The sequence below is a fragment of the Rousettus aegyptiacus genome, unplaced genomic scaffold (assembly GCF_014176215.1).
Source record: "Rousettus aegyptiacus isolate mRouAeg1 unplaced genomic scaffold, mRouAeg1.p scaffold_m13_p_4, whole genome shotgun sequence".
NCBI classification, from domain to species: Eukaryota; Metazoa; Chordata; class Mammalia; order Chiroptera; family Pteropodidae; genus Rousettus; species Rousettus aegyptiacus.
Genome location: NW_023416307.1, coordinates 4,273,653 through 4,291,708, shown reverse-complemented (window position 1 = coordinate 4,291,708; position 18,056 = coordinate 4,273,653). Strand labels below are relative to the sequence as shown.

At 46.1% G+C, this 18,056-nt stretch overlaps 1 long non-coding RNA gene across 2 annotated transcripts; it reads right to left on the bottom strand.

The window, feature by feature from the left end:
• Positions 1-3,797: 3,797 nt before the first annotated feature.
• LOC118601764 lies at positions 3,798-16,830 on the bottom strand. 2 transcript variants are annotated; one of them, XR_004950584.1, is made up of 3 exons: positions 16,687-16,830; positions 4,972-5,122; positions 3,798-4,852 (listed from the first exon to the last, which is right to left on the bottom strand). It is a non-coding gene; the product is annotated as an uncharacterized LOC118601764 (long non-coding RNA). The 2 variants fall into 2 exon arrangements; XR_004950583.1 differs by lacking the exon at positions 16,687-16,830 and adding an exon at positions 5,214-5,346.
• Positions 16,831-18,056: the final 1,226 nt, after the last annotated feature.

Sequence of the window (18,056 nt, the reverse complement as noted above, 5' to 3'; positions counted from 1 at the left end):
GTCACAAAGCCCAGGTACACCCTGCCTCTGGACACACGTGATTTACATCGCTTACACATGCAAAAGACACTCACCCCTCCTGAGACCCACCCGAAGTCCCGCCCCGATCCACGTCCAAGTATCACGTAAGCTCCCCGAGTGTGACTGTTTGGGTCCGACTCACTGAGTCCGGTCCATCACCATCTGAACACTGCGAACTCTGGAGACAAGTCATCCGCACCCCCCACAGGCACACACACACTACACACACACACACACACACACACACACACACACACACACACGCTGCTGCAGGCGCAGGATAACTGCAACAGACGCTTGCACTCAGAGAGGGGAGGACCGAGCCGCGCGCTCAGCCCTGGTCCAGCGCGACCCGCGCCCCGCCGCACCAGACTGGCGCGGGGCCCTCTGTCGCGCCATGCGGGCCGTTGGTTCTGCCTCGGAGCTCCCTTCCTTTTCTTTAAGAACAGCTGGTGATTCTGTGGCCTTCTCGGCCTATTTTCTGCCCATGGAAGCTAGGGCTCTATTTCTGTCCGTTTCAATCCGATTCTGTCAATACGTGTTTACAGTTCATCAATAGAGGCTGTTACTGTTACTGCTGCTCATAGCACGGGGAAAGACAGGAAGGCGCCGTACCAAACACGCAATCCTTACCAGCACTTGTGGAGGGCAGGACTAAATAGGTAAACCCAAGACGACGAAACTTTAATAAGGGTAAATAAAAGTCCTGCATTCAGACTTTAAAAATCAGTTTCATAATTACAGGATGGGGAAGCTTTGGTTTGCTGGCACGCGCGTCTCCCCGACTAAGCCGTAAGCTTTTTGCGGGAGAAAATTGAGGGGATGGAGCGGACGGCAAGCTCACGGTGAGACAAAAGCGTGAAGAGAGACTCACCGTCAGCGACATCCAGACAAGACAGCTTCTGATCAGGATGGTGAGGGGGAAAACCACATCACAGAAGTAACTTTCGAGAAAATGAGTGAATTTGCCTGGAGAAGAAAAAGCCTTAGGGAAGTGAGGGGCAGGTTATCAACTTCGGTATGTCTGAAAGGCTGTCACATAAAAGAGGAAATGGATTAGCTCCAGAGGACAGAATTGGCAGGGAGGGGCAGTGGCTCCAGGAGAGCTGACTTCCGTCAGGACAAAAAAAAAAAAAAAAAAAAAAGCATCTCTAACACCAGAACCACCCTTTCAGCCTCCGTTGCCCATTAATATCAGGTGAAGAGTTTTAAATAATAATAATAATGCCAGTACCCTGCCCCAGAACAATTCTATCAGAGCGGGTCCCAGGAAACAAAGATTTTGTAAACTTCTCCAGGCTACATTGTACAGCCGTGACAGTGACCATCGATTGGACCTAGAGCACACATCGAGGAATGAGCTGACTCCCAAAGAACTGACTCACTCATCGCCAGAAGCGTTCAGGCGAGAGCCTGAGTCACCGTCAGCATTATTGTTACGAGAGATCCTGCATCCGGTGAGAGAGGAGATGAGCTTTAAGATCCCACCGGGACCTGCAGACTCAAGGGTGGAGGACGACTCACTCCCATCAAACCACGGAAGAGGACTCAGAGAGTCCTAATAGCTGTGGGAGCTGTGTCCACATGTTCAGACCCTGGTCCTTTTCCTCTCGCCCTCCTGGGACAGACAGCTGGATCCCCTCCTCGCCACAGTGGGACGGTGGTGGGGGGTGGGGGAGGGGGATCTCTCAGCATGGACTTTCTTGCCCAAATGGCAGTTTGAATCAGTGAATAATCTGTTTGGAAGAGTCAAGAAAATGGAAAGTTTAGGGTCCAGAGAGAGGGAAAAGGATCTCTAAGCCCATGACTTGGGCCTTCTAATTTGAAATTCCATGACCTTATTTTCACAAGGAGGCTCTCCCATCACCCTAACTGCTACCCATTGAGTTCCCACCCCAATTCCAGCTCTCATGTCAAGCTAAATTGTTCTTTGTTTAAAAAAAAAAAAAAAGAAGAAATCTCATTCTTTTCAAGTATGTGCTGATAGCTAGTGTTTCCCATCATTTGCTGTTGGTAAGGCCAAGTCCTCAGAAGGTATTTAGTTCTCGTAAATAAAAATCAGAGCCCGAAGGCTCACATACCTGATTCTCTGCCCCCCTCTGAACTCTCTCCAGTTCTATTTCTACACCTTTCTATTACTAAAGTGCCAGCTGTGCTACCAGCTGCCCCAAAGAAGAAATAAACCACACTGATCTTACCCCGGCAAAATGGTGTTTCACAAACAGAATCCTTCCTCGTTTTCTTATACCTCCCGTCATGGGAAAAGACTTCACTGCGGCCCTGTATCCCACACACCAAGAGTCAATAACTAGCATATATCTGGTGGATATCTTGTTTTCCCACCTGAAATCATGTTTAATTGTTTAGTTCTTTGCAGATACAGGGTCTCCTTCACACCTGCCATGGATGAAGGCGTGTGACCAACAAGAGAGATTTTCTTGTAAGGCAAATACAGATTAAAGAGGAAAAAAATTGTTATAAATCACAACACTGTCTTCTGAAGGCCAAGGGCGCATTTCAAAACTTTCCTATTCGTTTCAAGCAACTGTTTAGTTCATCAATGCTTTATTTGTAAAAGTAAATGCTTGGCCTTACAAAACATCTATTCAGACATCAATGACTCAGAATTCTGGGACTTTCCTGCTTGTCTGGGAATTATGTTTATGATACAAATGCCTAGTTAATAAAAGCCTGCCTTCCACGCGTCAAAGACCTTTACGATCTTAAAGAAAGCGGGGAGAACAGCTGCCCTAGCCACTTCCCTTTGTTCTTCTGCTGTGTAACTGACATTTGTGAGGTTTCATTGTAACTTGAAAATAACCAATCAGAGGATTTTTAGGGTAGTGAAACCATTCTGCGTCCATTGTCATGGTAGATATATGTCATCATGCATTTGTCCAAAACCCACACAGAATGTACACCACCAAGAGTGACCCCTAATGTCAACCCTGGACTCTGGATGATGGTGACGTGTCACTGTAGGGTCACTGAGTGTAACAAATGGTGTGTGGGGAGGGGCTGTGCACGTGGGGACATTTGGGGAATCTCTACCATTTCTGCTCAACGTTGCTGTGTATCAAAACTGCTCTAGAAAAAGTAAAGTTGATTTTAAAATAAAGAAGTAACCCATCCTGGTGGAAGGAGGCCCTCCCCGGGCACTCATGGACTCTGAAAGAATTCTGAGAGAATGTTTTCCTTGGAAACACGAGAAGGTATGGGTGTGACATTAAAGGGCGCCCTTGGAAGTTGGAGTTTTTAAGGGAGATTGTTGCTCCCCGGGGATGTTCACACCTGAGGGTCCCCCGACCTGGAAAGCTCTTCCCCCAGGCTCCTGGATAACCGATTCCTCCCCATCGTGCAGAACTCAATTCAGTGTCACCTCCTCAGAGGAGCCCACCTCGCCCCTTCTAAAAGAGCTCGACGATCAGCGCGCACGTCCATCACTGCACTCCAGTTCTCCCTGTGCGTAGCAGTTCTGTATCTCTCTCCCCCACCAGAAAGCGTCCCCAGTGCTTAGAAAAGTGTCTCTCTGTTTCATACTGTTTACCCAGAGCCAACAAAGAGCTGTGCAGTGAGGAGGTGGCCCGCCTTGCCAGGACGCTGCGCGGCTGATGCCGAGGAAGACAGGCTGCGCTGGCTGCCACATGCTGCTCTCGTGGTGCCTCCAGGGTCCTCCTCGTTGCACGCTACCAACCGGGGCTCTGGCGAAAGAAAAGAGAGATGCCGGCAGCCCCGTCACTCCCGGAGGAGGTGGAGACAGAGATCGCTGGCCCAGCTGCAGTACTGTTTTCTACCTGGAAACAAAATGTCCTTACTTCGAAGAGTTCCAGTGAAAGACCCCCATCTCTAGCTTAAATGCAGGCTGGCTCCTCCAGCTCAAACCAGCAGGATCATACCTGAAAACCACCGAGGTTCCTGACCCAGGAAGCTGGCTGGCATGTGCTGGCAGCCAGAGAATCAAAAACAAATCACAATAGCAAAGGTTAAGATGCTGTTTCTTTCCCAAGGGAGATCATCATGTAACAGAGGAGCTATAAACACCGTAACCGTATCACAGCGGTAGAGCCAAAAAGAACTCTGAGAGAGCCAGACACGAGCCTCGCCACTGCAATCACACATACACGTATGTCGCAGAACCACATATGGAATCATACGTGTTTTATTATGTACCGTATACACTATGCACTATATTCATTATATACTATCCATGGTACATAATGTCATAAAGTGATTTACATTATTATATTATAAATTTCACATTTACAGAGATGTGATTTTATATGTAGAAAGTCATCTCTTGACGTATGTTAAGATCGGCCAGATCTTCACCCCTTTCCGCATCCACGCCCTTGCCCAGTCTCTTTGCGACCAGACTGTATTTTCTCACCTACTGGCTTTGTGCTCAGCCACGCGACTCTGCCCTGGCTGCGCCATCTGAGTGGCAGGAAAGTGTGCCACTTCCCGGCCTAGGCGGACTTGCTTGTTTCCGTCTCCCTGCTGCATCTCCGCCACTGCCCGGAGAACACGACCCAGCTAACCCCGTGGTTAACCTCCCAGCCCCAGGGGAGGGCGAGCGGTTCCTGAGACAGGACTGCCCTGGACACCCAGTCACACCCACGGACACATGAGCAGTCACGGCTCTCTGTAGCTTCTAGTCACTGAGCTTTGGGGTGCCACTACGCAAGATTATGCGGCAGAATAAAAACTAATACACGGGGAATGTGGCTATTTCTTTGTAAAGACCCGAAGACACCCAGCGTACATTCGCTGGAGCCGTTTCTTACGGCTCTCCACGTCGGCCTTCCAATCCCTCAACTGACATTCGTGTGTTCTGAAATTAAAGATGAGTACAGAGAATTAGCAAACAGCCATGTCCCCAATGTCCATAATTGCTTATTATTTTAAAATCTGTCACATTCACTTCAAATCATTCTTAATATACAAGATTACCCATGAATTTGAAGTCTGCGCCACGGTTGGGAGTGCCCCTCGAGACCACCGAACATGAACCAGCAAAGTCCAATGTCCACGCTTTCCCAACATGTCACGTGGTCCACGTCTTTCGTCTACATGAAGGAAGTTGGCAGGAGATGAAAAAGGACTGAAAAAGAGACAAAAAAGAAGGGGAAAATATTCAGAAATTAAGACCGCGTGCCGCCACTTGAGTCGGATCAATAGAATCTACTCCTTACAGAAACGTCACGTCCTGAGAAATCTGGGAAGGTTGCAAAAGGGCGTGAACACCCACACTCCCTTGCGAAAATGGCTTAAAACTCAGCGAGGCCGTTTATAAGCTCACAGGTTTCCCAACCAATCAGGGGACATTTCTTTGGAGGTTCCATGATTTGTTTGCCAACTCCCAAGAATAGACAGAGAGAGAGAGAGAGAGAGAGAGAGAGAGAGCTGCATCCACACCCACAGCTCTCGACTTTGTCATCTGAGGCAATCTGGGGCACGCTCACCAGCCCCTTGCTGAGATGGGCCTCACCTCTAACACGCTCCTTCCCGACATCCATTCTCAGTGTCCCCTCCCCTTCTCACATTCTACTCCTCACCACCAAGCTATCAACAAAGTATGCAGCGGCCGCAGCTGTGGTGGAGAAGCCAGCAGACTTACACATTCCCGGGGAATATATTCGGTTTCATTGATGCATTAGACGGCACACATGAGCAAGTGCAAGAGAAAGGGTTCTTTGATCCTAAGTCTAAAAACAAATCGTGTCGACATAAAGCAATGCAAAGCCAGAAACGGCAAACAAGAAACGACGGGTTGGCTCTCAGAATCAAACATCGTGATTGAGTTTTCGCATGTCCCCAATGGCTCCTGTATGCTTCATTTAAAAACACACCAAAACCACGGCTGGAGCCGACAAGCCTCCTGTAAACGCTGAGCCCAGGGCCTGGGCGAGAGCAGATCTCCCCTCCCGCTCCCCTCACCCAGGGGCACTAACACCTGCGAGCTCCGCGCGTGCACGACTCTGCAGCCGCCCTTTACATCTTGGCAGCCTCCGGGAGCTTCTCGCCAAGGTTCTGGGCTCTTTCAGTCAACATGACCAATTCCACATCCTTTTATTAATTGCTAACCATTTCCCCTTGTAGTCAGCCCCGAAATCCCAGCTTTGATCTGCTTGACACGGCACATGGTATGTGCTTCTGAAGGCCGCCCGTCCCGTGGCCGGCTTAGAACGGGCGAGCCTGGCAGACACACCACAGGCGAGGAAGACATTTCCTGTAGACGGCAGAAAAGGGGGAGCTCTACCAGGAAGTCGACGGCCGTAAGCGGAGAATTCGTTGTATTTATTCACTCGGCGGTTATTTATTGATAAATTATTGGTGTATACTGAAGATCAAAAAAAAAAAAAAAAGTGGCCTACATCCTGCCCGCTTTGAGGGACCATAACTTATTTAGCTCAAGAAAAGGCCATGATTCCAAAACCAGTAAATTCTGATGAGCCAAATTAAGTGCTTGACAGAGCAGACTCACAGACAGGCCTGCAGCTCCCATTAGCCCTTTCTGAAGGTGCCAAGTCATCCTCAGTCCTGATCAAGTCAGAGTGGCTGTGACGAGATGCTTGTCTTGTAACCAGAGCAAAGGACATGAGCAGATGCCCTCCCATCCAGGCTCACTTTCTGTACAAACCACTCTCTATATAAACAGCTTTCCCACTATTTCAAATTATCATAACGATAAGCCAGGATCATTTCCAAAGGCACACGGACAGATCTGTTCTCTCCCTAGAGATTGACAGTGGCTGCTTCGAGGGAAATCTGAAGGCAAACACTCTACTGATTCTGACAAAAATGACTGCATGCGAGCAGTCCATCCAAGGATCAAAAAGAAAATACCCATTACCATACTCGAGTTGCCTGGCAAGTATCCGATCGTACATGAGCTAAAATTGGCCACGTCATTAAAAACATGAAATAACAAACGATCGGCCTCTATTGAATATCCAGGCCATTTCTATTTATCAAAAACGTGAACCTTTTTCATTGCACAGCTTAAGATGCATGTAAGCCAAAAATCATCTCTACTTCCTCCTGGCAAATCGGTAATGCCCATCCCAAAAAAAAATACCATGTCAACTCTACTGCTGAAATTGCTGTCTGGTGCAAAGATCAAAGGGGCCTTTTCCCCGAGCAATCAGCAGATTACTCGTCTACAGGTCCCTAGCCGCTCAGCGTGGTCTCAACTGCTGCCACTTGTCCGCTCAGGAGTATGCAGCCCCCTGGATCTTCCAGCTATGTGATTGGGCTTGTAAATGACAGTTAATTGCCAGACTGTTAAGTCACTTTTAACCAGGGAGGGAAACGCCCTCCAGACACACTTCTCAGACACGCATAAAGAGATAAGAATGAATTCAGAAAATTATCCAGTCCGGTTTATATAATGCCACTAAAACCAACAGGCTTGTTTTTTCTTTTTTATTAATGGTTTTCCCATAAAACACTGCTGGGCCACAAAGTAGGGCAAAGGCCTTACGTCCGTTTCCTCAGATCTCTACGGTCTTGACTTGCTTGGACCACCAGCAGCCCACCGGGAGGCAAGAGGCTCTTGTAGCAATTCGCCCCTCTCCGGGGTATTTCTTGGGCCGGGTTTGCCTCTAGAACTATATCCGCCCAGGGAAGAGGCTGCCTGGCTTCTTCTCTGAAGCAGGAGTTATATGAGGTTTAAGCTGAGTTTCATCTCATTTCTTCACTACCATTTCTGTTTAAATTTGATCCTTTTCGTTATCGTAGACAGATAGGATTGGCACAGCCAAGGTGTAGGACGTAAATGACAGCTTTGGTCTTGTTTCGTACCAATAAAACCAGTCGGATAATTAGTCTGAACAAATATTAACATGAACATTTTGAATATAATACCCACGAACGTCCACGCAACTTCAGAACTGTGTATATATGCCAAATTATAATTTTATATGGATGTAATTTTACATGGATTTAAAGGGGTGATTATCTCATTCCGTAATCAAGCAATGAGCATCTACTTTAAGTTTATACAGCACATGTCCTTGAAAAGATTCGAGTGCTGCATAGTCTCTTGTTCTTCAGCTCCTTTCTAATCCTGGGGCGGATAGCCTGGAAACTACATTTCCCAGATTCCCTTGCCAACTGGACTCCTGCTGGGTTCTACCAATGGGAGCGTCGGCAGCAAATTGGAAGGTGGGAGTTAAGAGAGATGCTATTTTTCCACCTTCTACTGGTGCCTCTGGCGACGGCGGCGGCAGCAGCAAAGGCTGGCAATGTGGCTTCTAGGTTTCTGCAGAGTTACCTCCGTTTCAGTAGCAACGACTTTAATGGCTCAGCAAGCCTGCTCTTGGACTTCTTCCAGTGTGAAGGGGACAGTGGATCCCTGCGGTGACTAATCTTTGGGTAACGCTGCCTCCCCATTTTTACTCCCTCATCCTCTCAAATCAGGGACTGCGGCGTCTCTGTATTAAATTCCTTCTTTGAAATACCTACAGTGGTTTCTAAACAGAGGAATGCACTGATTGGGCACTGCCTGGTACGACTTGTCATACAAATAATTTATCCCCATAAGCTAGATTTGCACTGAAGCAAATTTCATCAGCTGGCTTAAAGATGATGCTAAAGTTATTTCATCACGTCTGCCATATCCGTGGCAGAATTAGGAATAAAGGTTAGTTATATAAAGTCTCCTTCTAAGACTCTACAAAAGATATAGTGAATAATGCAATCTCTTCTCCAAATACCTATGGTTTGCACTTCACATTTATTGGGTTTGGGTTTGTCTGTCTGGGTCATGTGGTGGCTCGGTGTGGGCTCTCGGGCATGTCACTGGGGTTGCACGACTGTTCCCTGACTTAACGAGGCAGGTATTGAATGATGGCATTTTGATCCATGCGCATGCACCGAATGTGGACATGAGAGCTTCCCAAACCAACTGGAGAGCGTCCCGGTGGGAATACTCCACGACGTATTAATCAAAGTCAAATGGCAGAGCAAATTGAACGGGTTCATTAATTATGAAAATTCTCTCACCAAGTGACATCTCGTTAACTCTATGGAAGCTTAGCACATTTTCGCATGGTCCTTTTTGTCTATTCAGATCTAAAATGTCACATTTAGTAATTGAACTGAGGTTTTTCTTTCCTTCATTTAGGAAGAAAAAGCTATTTTATGCCTAACTCACATCTAAGTATATACTTGTCTGTTTACATATGCCCGCTATGTGGATGGAGGTACCGTGTTGGTAAAATGACATTTATAATGTCAGGATTTGTTTTACAAAGATGTGTAGAAGGAATTAGAAACATAAATGTTGATTACTTTAAAGCCTTTGGATCCATATCAAGTGTCTGCACTCCCTGAGCTAACTGGGAAAATTCAGCCGTATAACTTAAAGCCGCCCTTATTTCTCTGTGTGTCAGCTAAAACAGCGAAGAGAATCGGTGCCTCTCTCTACTGTCACTTAAAGGAACTCCAGTCCCTTGGGTATTTTCTTCCTTCAGCATCTGAGAGTGAAAAGAGTAAGAAATCACTAACTGTTCCCTTGCTATATTCAGGCCTGTTACGTAAACAGAGATGGTCGTTCGGTACCACGTGACTTACAGAGTTCCTCCTACATGTGTCATGGACCCAGTCTTACGACAACCCCTGATAACTAGAAATCCTTCCTGGATCAGTGAGGTTAGTGGTTTAGCTGCCATAACAAAGGCCAAAGTGACAGCGACTTAAACTGATAGAAGTTTATTTCTTTCACACAATGGTCTAATTGTACATATTTAAAGTCTGTCGTGGCATTCCATAGCATCGAAGTCCCAGATTCTTTCTGTTTTGTTGCTCTGCCACTCGAAATACATGGCTCCCATTCTGCCGGCTGTTGACACGTGTACGCCTAGGCCAGAGCTCAGAGGCCCAAAAAAAGGCCCTCGAGGTCACAACCCACTGGCCAGAACTTAGTCACATGGCACACCTCACCGGAAGGGAAGTTGGGAAACAGTTTTTGTCCTAGATGGGCCCAACATTAGGATAAACTAACACCCTTTAGTGGGAAGGAGGCCGGTGACTAGCCACCTCTGCCACATTATCCGTTCTGTCAAGGTGCGCAGTATCTCCCCGAGTATTGGCACAGAGAAGGCACAAAACAGGCATCTGTTATATGAGCAAATAAACAAATGAGCAGACGACATTCTTAAGGGAGATCTGATTTCACAACAGAAATGAAGACCGGCCGCCAGGACGTTCGCGGTTGGCTTTTCTCATCGGTTTCTCAGAAGTGAAATTGAGTTTTAATTTAGACAACGTAAGTCCCAACCAGAATGGCGACATAAATGTCCTGTCGATGAGTCTGTCATTTCCTCAAGAGCGTTGCCCAAACCCAAATGGCCATGGAACCCTCTTATCAAAGAATTTACACTAACCATTCATGGGACAGTCATGAAAAACGTTCTCCTGCCTAAAATCTTAGCAGAAAAATAGAATGCGATCATTCATCTTCCCAGGTAGACCCTTAAAGAAATCAATCTACACAGAGGCAAAATATATTTCTTGTTAAAAGCAGCAACGCAGAATAAAGCTGCTCTGCGCGACACTGTAATGGAGGATACGTGTCATTACAGCTTTGCCCAAACCCACAGAATGTACAACATGAAGAATAAACTCTGGCGTAAACCGTAGACTTAGGGCGATAATGATGTGTCGATATGGGTTCCTCGGTTATAACAAATGCCCCACCTGGGGATGTCGATGAAGAGGGGGTCCGTGCCCATGTGGGGGTACGAGGTGTATGGGAAATCTCTCTATCTTCTGCTCGGTTTTGCTGAGCACTAAATCTTCTCTAAAATATAAAATCGATTTTTAAAAATGCAATGGTGGAAATGTTTTCAAAGCACCCTCATAAGCGCCCCCACGGTTCCTTCCCACGTCGGTGAATAACTGGACAGGTTGACCTGCCACCCTAAACGTCCTCATTTCTCTAGTGATTTCCCAACAACTACGGAAGGTGAGAAACGGCAGGGACCTCGAAACGTCATCAAAGCCATCCATCTGCTCCAGACCCTGGTGTCGCTACCCTTCCGAGACATCACAACATCTGGACGAAACCTCGTGATTCGACCTCGCTCATACCCAGGCCTGGATAACATCACTTCCGCTTTCTGTAAACAGTGAAAAGGGAAGATTATCCAGACAGACGGTCTCAGACGCACTGTATCTGTGGACCCGGGGGTCGTAACCGGCCGTCCCAGGAAATCTGGCATTTGTTCAGAAAACCTGTCTGGATTCTGAAAGGCCTCTGCCTGACACATTGGGGCTCGGTCCAGAGGTCTTTGAGGAAGTGCGCTCATAAAGAGGATACGACTGCGTTAGAAATTGTGACTGAAACTACCTTCATGCTACACCTCTTGCTTAAAAGGGAAATAAGTCCAGTTCCCCCTTTGAAACAGCTTCTCAGCGGCAGCCACTCAGAAAGCAGGCGAATGTAGCGGTCCTGAAATTCCACTCTTGTGTAATGATTCTCTCTTTATCCATTAAAAAGGGGTGAGAGCGAGGGCAAAGAGGGTAGAATTTTTAGTTTATAATAGACTCTGCAATTATAGAACTCAATACATTGCCAAGAGACTGACCCGTTTGTCCCATTTCGAAGAAATGTTGTAAAATATCAATTAAAAGCTCGATGTTGGAGACCAAGTCGCATGGTTTCAGGGCGGATCGCTGAGGGGGACATCAAAGGAAAATAGTTCACAGAAATCTATCAGCCAACTATCTACGCTTTCCCGCCATGGTTTTCATTATTTATCAATGAATTCTGAGACTTCAGAAATTAAAAAAGGCTATTTTTCAGTCTATCTAGGCAGGAATCCACTTTAATGAAGCTAAGTGCAAAGACAGAGGGAAACTAGATAATAATAGGAATAATAGTGCTAAATTTTTAAATAAAAGAAAAGGAGCAAGGTTAAGGTTAATAACAGTAAATATTAATGAAAATGTGTGTCATTCCGTGTAATCACTAAAAGGACAGAAATATTTTCCAATGTGACTCTTTCCATTTGAAACAGGAAGGGAGGTGAAAACATCAGCATCTGACAAGAGAGTTAAACTCACTGAGTCAGAGCCACCGTGTCCCTGGGGGAGGGAATCTGTCCTCTTTCCAGTGGGAGCTGAGCCAGCTCTGTCCAGCCAGAGAGAGTCATTGAATACACACACACACGCACACGCACACGCACACACACACGTACACAACAACAGCCAGCCAGAGAGTGAGAAAGAGGCAAGGCTATACCAACCTCTTAAGGACCAAGAGAGCCAAAAGACATCCTTCAAGAAGGAAAGGAGTCAAGAAAAAAAGTTGATGGATGACTTAGGTCAAAATTTTGTTGCGAGGAGGTTGCCCAGTTCCCTGGACTCAGAGGTCCTCAGACAAAGAGCCTAAATGTCATTAGTAGGCACTTCAAGTAGGGAAAGCAGAGTGGACTTGGAAGGAAAGGGAATGAGGCCTTGAAGGAATAATACACTACACCTGGTCAAATTTGCAGCTTGAAGAAAATGGCCAAAAGTTATTCCCAAAGGCTGGAAAAACATACAGAAACTGCATGTTTCTAAAAAAGAGTTGTAGAGTGAGAGAAAGAATGGCCTTGGCTTCTATGAATCTATGCTCCTACTTCAATTTCCTTAACTAGAAAAATATTTTTGTGCACTGATCCTTTTAAGATCCATAACCAGGAACCTAGCTGAGAAATAATCAGCATGAGCTAGCAGAGAATAAATACTCTCATAATTCACCTAACTTCCTTGTAGGAGCCATGGGCTCCACATGACAGAAGAGTAAAAGGGACACCAATCATTTTATATCTTTCAAGATATCTAATCAAGATATCAGGGGGGAGGGGCAACTACCCTAGGAAAGAAGATACAGGTACAGCCATGAGATGCAACACAAATCTAGACATTTGGCTTGCCCACCGTTCAGCCTCACCCATCCAGCTGCCCCTGGACACGCCACCAGGAGGCCCCATAGGTCCTCAATCTTAGCAGAGCCACGTGGAGCTCAGTACCTTCCTTTCCATCACTCTGTTTCCTCTTTCACGTTCATCTCCCCTTTTCCTCTCAATCTTCTCTGTCACTCTCTTCTAGATCTGTTAGTGACGTTGCCATTCATCCAAATTCCAACACTTGGACTATTTGGGCACACTGCTGCTTAAACTAACTCTGTAACCTCCTCACCTACAGGATGAAATTCAAACCTTTCCAGCTTGATGAGAAAAGCTTTTCATGTTCGAGTCTCCATCTACCTTTCAAACCCGTTTCCCCTCCCTGCCCTTTGCTCCCAACACACCGAACTATCCTGCCAGCCTCCACGCCCAGTCACGTTCTCGTGACCTTGGGCATATTCCTTCATCTAGGGAGCCCTCCTGCTCTTCTTTGCCTAGGGAACCACCGCCCCACTTTGAGGCTCTGTGGAAACATCACCTCTTCTGTGGAGACCTCCCTGACTCCCCAGGCAGTCAATCAGTCTCTCTTCCTTCCTCCCATGGCCTTAGATTTATACAACAACACTTACTCTGCTGCCTGGTCATGGTTTTGTTCTTAACACCCTCTTCCCCAATGAGCTACTGGAGGACAAGGGGGCATCAGTCTGTAGGTGAGCACTAGGCACTGCAGTTGCCCGACCTAAAACTGCAGCATACACATACACGCGAAACCCACTGCGATTTTTTCCAGAGCACTAAGATATACTCTGTCTGTTTATCTGTCTGTCGCCTGTCTCCCTCCATTAAAATATGAGCTCCACAAAAGTAGGTATGTTTGTCTATTCGGTTCTCCCCTGTATCACCAGTTCCCAGAATAATGCCTGGCATGTGGTGAGCACTTAATAAATATCTTAATGACTGTGCATCCAAAATGACTGGAACAGGATCTAGCACGTCCTACACATTAGCTGTCAAGTGAATGCTGGAGTCCCGCCTGCCCCTGAGAACCTTCTTGGTCTTCTTCCACCTTCTTTTCCACATCCTCTGAACTCCTACAATAGCTACAATGAGATTCCACAGCTCTCAGCAGCTTGTTCCATTAATGTGTTTTAATCTTATCTCTCTACGATTATAAAAATCCCTAGGTAAGGTGCCATGTCTTTTAAGAAAGATAATATTAGACAAAACCAGTTCCAGATGCTCCCAAACTTGTTGTATCACTTACTTTCCTCCCAAACATCCTACAGAATTATTTCATTATTCCAATTTGGCATATAAGGTAACTGAGGCAAGGACTTACCCAAGTTTACACAGTCAGGATTCACACCAGGTTTGATTCTAACTTCCATATTCGTTCTATTACCCCACACTGTCTCTTGGTTAATATAGCTCATTGTTAATTTTTCCAAAAATATAGACAACACAAAAGAAGAAAAAAAATCACCCACAAACTCATCACCCAAAGGCAATTGCTATTAACTTTTATCCCATGATCTGGTCTTTTTCACTCTATGTATTTTCAAATAATTGTAATCATATTATACACACAAATTGGTTATACCAATTTTTCATTAATATTTTAAGATTGTGTCCGAGGTTTAAAGTTAATATAATGATGTGATAGTCTGTTTACCCATGAAGATAAACCCTTCTTTCATGCATTTCTTAAATATGTATTTTTCCTTTGTGAATCGTTTGTTCTATCTCTACTCATCTATTTGAAGTCTTCATAATTTTCTTGTACATTTTATAAAAAATACTCTTTCTTACTCCTTTTCTGAATTATTTCCCATGCTACTTCTCACTTATCTCACCCAGTAAGTGCTTAGCATCGTGTTGCATACAAAATTGGTGTGACATAATACTGTTGATTAATTTCAGATTATTCGCCCAACCAAGTGGTCAAGGTTAATATTGCCATAAGTCATATCGACATCAAGTATTCCTAACATGAATACAATAAGGAAGGCACTTCGTCTCTGTGGTATTCTTCCCAAAAATACTTCACCGCATTCTAATCATGAGAAAACATCAGACAGACTCAAGTTGAGGGACAGTCTACGAAATACTTGACTGGTACTCTTCGGAAATGTCAGGGTCATAAAAGACGAGGAAAGGCTAAGAAGCTGCCATGGACTGGAGACTAAGAAGACGTGATGACTAAATGCAATGTGGCACCCTGGATTAGATTCTGGACGAGAAAGAGAACATTAGTGGATAAACTAGTAAGATCAGAATAACGCCTGTAGTAATAGCCAGCGTACCAACGCTATGTTCTTAGTTTTGATAAGTATTCCATGGTTAGATAAGATGTTGACCTTAAGAGAAGCAGGGTGAAGAGTTTATAGAAACTGTACTATCTTTCCAAGTCTTCCATAAATCAAAAGTTATTTCAACGTTAAAAGATTTTTTTTCTTTAAAGGATCCACTCTGGATACACGACTAGTGTCATTTCAGGGAAGATCACACCCTTACCCAACACAACATTAGCTCTTTCTTCGATGACCTTAAATGACAGAATAAAAGAACCGCTTATTGGCTTCATAATACATTAGAAGATAGCTAAGACCCAGAAATAGATATGATGTGCTGGACGTGAGTTTGCCAAGTTGGAAAAGAGGGCATCTACGACAAAATGAGGCCAGTACGACTGATCGAAACCACCTTTCTAAGGCAGAAAAAGGACCACGTGAATGACAGAGATGCGCGCTCCCTCAAAGCAGCGTGGTGCCCCGCAAACAGCCTGGTTCAAAGGTGAATCCTGGCGTTGACCGTCTCCAGCCGGCTGGGGACCACAGGAAAGGAGATACCCTTCCAGAGTCTTGGCTTCTTCCAATTTGAACTTGAAATAGTAAGATTTCTCCTATGAGGCTCTAGAACAAAGATCGTTTTCCGTAAGATAGGAAATATTTTCGATTTTGTGAATCGGACCGTCGGTTGCCGCTATTCGCCTCTGCCAGAGCAGCTTGACAGTGGCCACAGACGATACGCAAACTGGAGCCTTAAAGAAGAAGCCAGCTGGGGAGGAAGAAGGAGGAGGAAGAGAAGACGGAGACCTCCCGCATGCCGCGGCACTGTCTACACGGCAACACGGTCTACGGAGCCCTCTGTTTCCGAACGTAAATGTGACAAACATATTAGCACCCTGGGAACACAACAGCTGTAACGTGCATCTGCTGTATTATTCTTAAATATTCAGTGCAATTATAGAAGACAAGAAAAAGAAATGGAGTGGATAAAACTCAAAGGGCATCTTGCTTACACAGATAGTTAGTCAGCTAGTTAGTACCTTGTGCCATGCAGGTGAAATTCGCTGATGTGTTCGGTGAAGCAGTGTGTTCAGACAGAGAGTGAGTAAGCGTACAGCACAATCCAGAAGCTATGCTGTGTTGCACAGAAATAGTAAATTAACCACATAGGAGGAATAAAAGAGAGAACAAATTGAATTTATCATTTAAAAAAGCGATGCAACAAACAAGAGTGTTACTTATAGACAGAATGGAGCACAAAGATCGGTTCATAAGCTACATCTGCAACATGCAGGCCGATAGCTTTGTCATCCCTAAACTGGCCACGCATAGATGATCCCCATTATGGTCTCATTCTGCCCTCGCCTGTGCTCTGCCCTAATAAAACACACATAAAACCCCTGGCCACTGTATGAGCTTCCTATGATTTTTATAACAAATTACCACCTACTGAGTGACTTAAAAGAATATGAATTTATTACCTTACACTTCTGGAGGCCAGATGTCTGATGCAGGTCTCACTGGGCTGAAATCAAGGCGTCATCGGCATGGCCACATTCCTTTATGGGGCTCTAGGAAAGAATTTATTTCAGGGGGGGTGTCAGTTTGCTCAGGCTGTGATCACGAGCACCACAGACTGGAGGCTTAAACCATGGAAATGTGTGTATCTCACAGTTCTGGGGGCCGGGTGGGCAGGGAGGGCCCTTCTGAGGGCCTGAGGGAAGCACCTGCCCCAGGCCTCTCTCCCTGGCTTGCAGACGACCGTCTTCTTGTGTGTTCCCTCTGTCCATGCTTGTGTCCAAATCTTCCTCCTCCTATAAGGACACCCGTCATGTTGGGTCAGGGTCCACTATTGACCTCGGTTTAACCTAATGATGTTTATGAAGAGCCAATCTCCAAACGTGGTCGCATTCTGAGGTGCTGGAGGTTCGGGGTTCAGCAGGGAGGGGACACAAGTCAGCTCATAACACTTGGATTTGCCAGTTTCTAGAGGCCCCTAGTGAATTCAGGTTCATGGCCCCATCGCCCATCTTCAGCACCAGTGGTAAAGAATCTTCCAGCAGGCATCTATCGACCTCTGCCGTCATCTTCACATCGTCCCTAACTCGGACTCCCCCTGCCTCCCACCTTCTTCAAAGGACTTTGTGATTACACTGGGCCACCAGATAACCCGGGATTATCTCCCCATCTCAAGGTCCTCGATCAGAACTGCAAAGTTCCTTTCGTCAAGCAAGTTCACATAGACGCATCCTAGGGACTAAGATGGCATCTTTGGAAGCCATTGTTCTGCCTGCCACGGCCCCTCGGCTGGTGAACTGGTGACCCAAAGCTACTGACTGGCCCTCTCTACACTAAAGCGGGTGTGTGTTGGTTACAGGCACCTTTCATCTGCCAAGCCCCTTGCTTCACCTCTAGATCTTGTATGACTGGCAGTGAAGGCTAATGCAGCAGATAGACAGACAGGTCATAGGCAGCCCAGGATTCTAGAAACCTGGAAGTACGGTCCTCCCACCCAGCAGGCACCCGAAGTGCATTCATTACCCCTCAATCTCTTACTGCTTTCCATGGTAGGATCCGAACCGATTGCATCAGCTGTGTGATTTGAGCATTTTAACTTGGCCAGTGAGACTTCCTGTGCCACGGCGGCTGAGATGTCCTGGCTGCTGGGACACTGGAAGCTACCCTTGCCTCGGAGTCATTTTCCACACATCTGCTATCGGACAGAGATTTTTGAGTCAACAGAACACAGTGAAATTTGATGGAGGAGGATAAGGTCCAGGACATGGGACTGAGGCCCAGGGAAGGCAGACTAGGGCGGAACCCAGCCAGGAGCAGCCCGGAGTCCCACAAA